The following is a 4,679-nucleotide window of genomic DNA, read 5'->3' on the forward strand; positions in this document are numbered from 1 at the left end:
TTCTTATCTCTATATTAACACAAACAATTCATCCCCACATATTCTGTTTCAATTAAACAAGTATGTGTAGCTTTCTAAGTTTCTCTTGGTATCACATTTACATTTTCAAATTTCTACTTAATTCTATCATTTTTATCAGGAATGCATAGATATTCTCTATTCCATTAAAGGTCATTTTCCCATTTAGATTTTCCAAAAAGGTTATTCTTTGTAATTTGCATTTTGGAGTACTATATTCCTAATTTCCACTCTTACAGAGCATCAGGTGCTAAGTCTTGTTTACTTGTTATTGTAGCTTCTTAGTACAGACTTCTAATTTGTCTAATAGTAGTATTTTTTTCTCATTCTGGAAGCTCCATATTTTGACTATGATATTCTTGGAATTCAACTTTTGGAGTTTCTTTCTGGAATTGCCTGCTAGAGACTTTACATTTTCACCTTTACTCTGACTTATAGACTTTAACCCAATTCTTCTCTCTTTCAATGACCTCCTAGAACTGGGTTCAAAATTCTCCTTTGAAATATATTGACTTTGTGATTCTTGGCAATTCACTAACCTTCTAGTGTTCTAGACTGCTCTCTATAGGACTATAAGATATAGAGAAATTGCTGATTTACATTTGTAGAGAGATACCAAAGAAATCACAGGTCTTATCCTTATTACTTTCTCTATCCCAAATAACTGGTACAAGGGAGTTATCTCTAAGTCAACTATGGTCCTCAGACCTATAAGAAGAAAATCAACCATATCTATTCATATGGAAAGACACAGTTGGATACTACATAGTCTGATCCCAACACTCACAATGGTAATCCAAAGTGTTCCAAACAGTGCAAAGAAAGATTACTTTAGCTAGGAAAGAACAAGAGAAGGATTAATGGTAGTAGTAGTGTTTACTGAGTCTGGAAGGCTAAGTAGGATTTCAACAAGAAGACATAGATATAGAGAACAAATAGAGATGAGGAAGAAGGGTAATAAAAAAGGTAAAATGAATAGGATGTAATTCATCACTATTTTTGGTTTCCTGTGAGTAGGATAGGGATCTAATTTGTGATTTCATTGGTAAAAAGACCTGTGGACTTATGATTTCATTGTTAAAGACAAATTCCTGGTGAAGAAACTGACTGATTATTGAGGTCATTAATGTTTCAGAAGCTTATAATTGTAGAGAATTTATAGAGAACTGAGAAGTTACATGACTTACTCAGGGTCATATTGCCAGTACATGGAAAAGGTGGAATTAGAACCCAAGTCCTCTTGTCTTGGAGGTCAATTTTCTATCCACTATGGAATATTGCTCTTTTTCTATAAATATTAAGTTAAAAATTATTCCAAAAATGTTCCTCTTATTCTCTAACTTTATTCTGTCTGAACTTCTTCAATCTTTTATTCATTGTTAATTTGTCTTACACTTATTTTTCCTTGTTCTTCACTCATCACTATTATTGCTTCTTTCTTATATTATATTTACGTAGTCTCCATACTTTTTCTTCTACCTCTTCCCCTTTGATTAAAAAAAATTCTACTTGTTATTGTACTTATTATACTTTCTCTTTTAACCTTGCATTTTGCATTTTTATTTTCCCTTAATGTTTCTTCTGTTGCTTTTCTTCATGTGATTAGCTATTGGCTTGTTGTAAAATGTAGCCTACTCTTGGGGTGGAGAGATTTGTGGAAGGCAATGGCTGCTTGATGGACTGACCTGATTCCTAAGCTCAATTCCTCCCCTCATCACCACCTTTGAAAAAAAAAAAGGAGTTGTGGGTAGAAGATATATAAAAGCCCCAAAAAGAAGGGACTTGAGCCAAGATTGGAAGCAATGAGCTACCAATGTGTGCCATATGTGCCTAAAACCAGCTCTACAATCCTGTACTATGACATAACAGGTGCAGCATCAGGATCTCTAACTGAATGGAAGTGAGGGCCAGATCAAGGGGTAAAATGGATCCACTGCAACTGATTAGAAAACTTTTTCTTCTTCTTCTGGTTATCTGGGTGTCTTTATCTGTTTCTTTGATTTTAGAACTCTTTTACTTATTATAAATCTCTACTAGTTATCAGAAATGTTAATATTTATGAATATTTTATTTAAGATTTACCAATAGGAAGGAAAGAGGGGGAGAGAGAGAGAGAGAGAGAGAGAGAGAGAGAGAGAAGAGAAAGAGAGAGAGAGTTCTTCATTTAATGGAGATAAAAAAGAATTTGATGAGCAGGGGTTGATATGGGGTATAAAGTGAAGCTGTTAAGCATTAAGAAGTGGTATTCAAACAAATCTGACAGGGATTCAGAATTCAGACAGTCCTAGAAGGACATTTCAAGGTAGTAAGAATAGCTTTCTATGTGTAATCTTACATTTATTTTTGAACCACTAGGGGGCTATTCTTGGTAGGTTGAATGCGAAAGGAAAGACTCCCTAGAGGAAGGAGAGAGCTGGAAGAAAACTATTCCTCCACAAAGAAAGGAGGGATTCTCTTCTCAGCATATTGTTAGCTCAGACTTCCTTGTTTCCTTATGCCATTTTCTCTTTACATAGAAATTCATAAGTTCTTTAAAATTATGTTTGTCATAGATCACTGAACTTCAACTCATTTTTAATTTCATATTGTACGCTGACAATCACTTTGTAAAAAACCTTAAGGAAGTTAATTTTGCACAGATTATATTTATCAATTAGATGCTAGAGATAATTTCATAATTTTCTTCTTTATTAGAGCATTATTAGATTTTTCTTAATTGCATTTATTAAAAATGTATGTTAGACATAAAAGTATATGTGTATGCTGAAGAATATAACAACCAAGTCTCTAAAATGCATCACAATAAAATCTTGTAAATTTCTTTTATCACATTCTGGAGGTCAATTTTTCTGGATTCAGTTATTCATTAAGTATGTGACCCTTTGCAGCTAATATTTTGCCCTCTTTGTCCTTAAAATTAAGACTATATACTTCTACCTAAAGTGTTGAGACTAAATTAGTGTGAGAGGCAATAGGATTTCTTAGGTCTTTCCTGTGTTTCCTTGAGGAATCCTTTCAGACCACTTTCATATCTGTGTTCATAGAGGAAGTTCTCCAGACCTATGAAATCATATGTCTAGGGGAAAAACATCCTAATAGTATTAACTTTTCTGAGGATAAATTTTCATTTCAATATATTAGTTTTAAGATAATCCTCTCTGAAAGCACAACTAAGGATGTCTTAATTGCTGAAAAAAAGTCTACTTTTAAACTACTCTACTTCCCCCCTCTTCTCTCTTTACTGCTATATACTTCCTTAATTATGCCAACTTTTGTCTAATCAAGGGAGAATTTCTCATAGTTTTCCCTTATCATGATATTATGAAGTCTTCCATCTTCTTTGGTCAACTGCAATAACTCAGTAAATTTGTCATACACTAAAATTTTGACTCAGATGTTTTTATGGCTGCCTCTTCTCCCTATGCTTTTTCATTCTGTAATAGCTTGGATGTACAACTCTGGCTCAAAGCAGTCATAGAATGAGTCTGCCAAGTTGTTTCCCCAAACCCACTGCTCCAGCAGATGCTTAAGCACTGTGGTATGCTGATCAACATTCTTGCCCCTTTTCCCCTGGTCTCCTTTAGTCTTGTCCACTGGATCTGAAGACAGCTAATGTTATAGAACTTGAACTTGAGTCTCTGATGAAAGATTAAAAACAACAAAAACAACAACAACAATTTGGTCATCTATATTTTCTGAGTTATTTTCCATATAACCCATTAAAAGTAACTAACAGCTCTGAGATAAGGGTAATTTCCATTATGTTATTATTCAAGTTTTAACTATGAAATCTGAAATTTAAGAACTGAGCACATCAATACTAGAGCTGAATCTTACTTTAAACCACCCGACTCCTCTTTCTGCATTAAAAGCACTCTGCCTATTGTCACCAGCTACTCAACTCACTTTGGTGAACCCACAAGACTTCTCGAACCTCTGTGCATTTTAATTCCTGGAAGCTCAGAATTTTAATAACCTACTATGATTGTATAAATAAGTGTTTCCAAATATCCTTTAAACTATAGGTCTTTAGACATGCCTAGCATAATTACAAAAATTATTTTTGAATTCTTTTCTCTTCTCTCCTTTCTCTGTTTCTATACACATCTCTCCCTCTCTCTCTGTCTCTGTCTCTGTATCTGTTACTGTCTGTATGCCTGTCTCAATCTCTCTGTGTGTATTTCTTTTTCTCTTACTTTCTAGGTATATATTCTGTGTATATACCCATATGCAGGTTATATTACTATGTATGCAATATTTTCCTTAAAATGAACATTCATCCTTTGAGGATCACTGAATCTGATAAACTAGTACATTTAAAATGGGCTGCCTATATTATACAGCTGTAACAAGTAAGTGTCATTAATATCCCATGAGTAACATTTTCACATCACTTTAAAGAATTATTTAAAATGAAAATAAGCTGAAATCCAGCTATTCACCAATAATAGGCATTTAAGTAATTTTAAAAATTTGATTCAACTAATACTGAATCTACATTTTTTTGCAGCATAGCTTTAATGTACTGGGCATATAAAAGGTAGCATCTCAGGGTAGAAAGATCCTCAAACTTGAAATCAGAAGGCATGGTTTAATGCTTAGATCTACTAGATTTTAGATACAAGCAAGATGGTGAGTCATTGATTTAACATTTCTGGGAG

Source organism: Phascolarctos cinereus, unplaced genomic scaffold, assembly GCF_003287225.1.
Source record: "Phascolarctos cinereus isolate Bilbo 61053 unplaced genomic scaffold, phaCin_HiC Scaffold_4;HRSCAF=312, whole genome shotgun sequence".
Taxonomy (NCBI): domain Eukaryota; kingdom Metazoa; phylum Chordata; class Mammalia; order Diprotodontia; family Phascolarctidae; genus Phascolarctos; species Phascolarctos cinereus.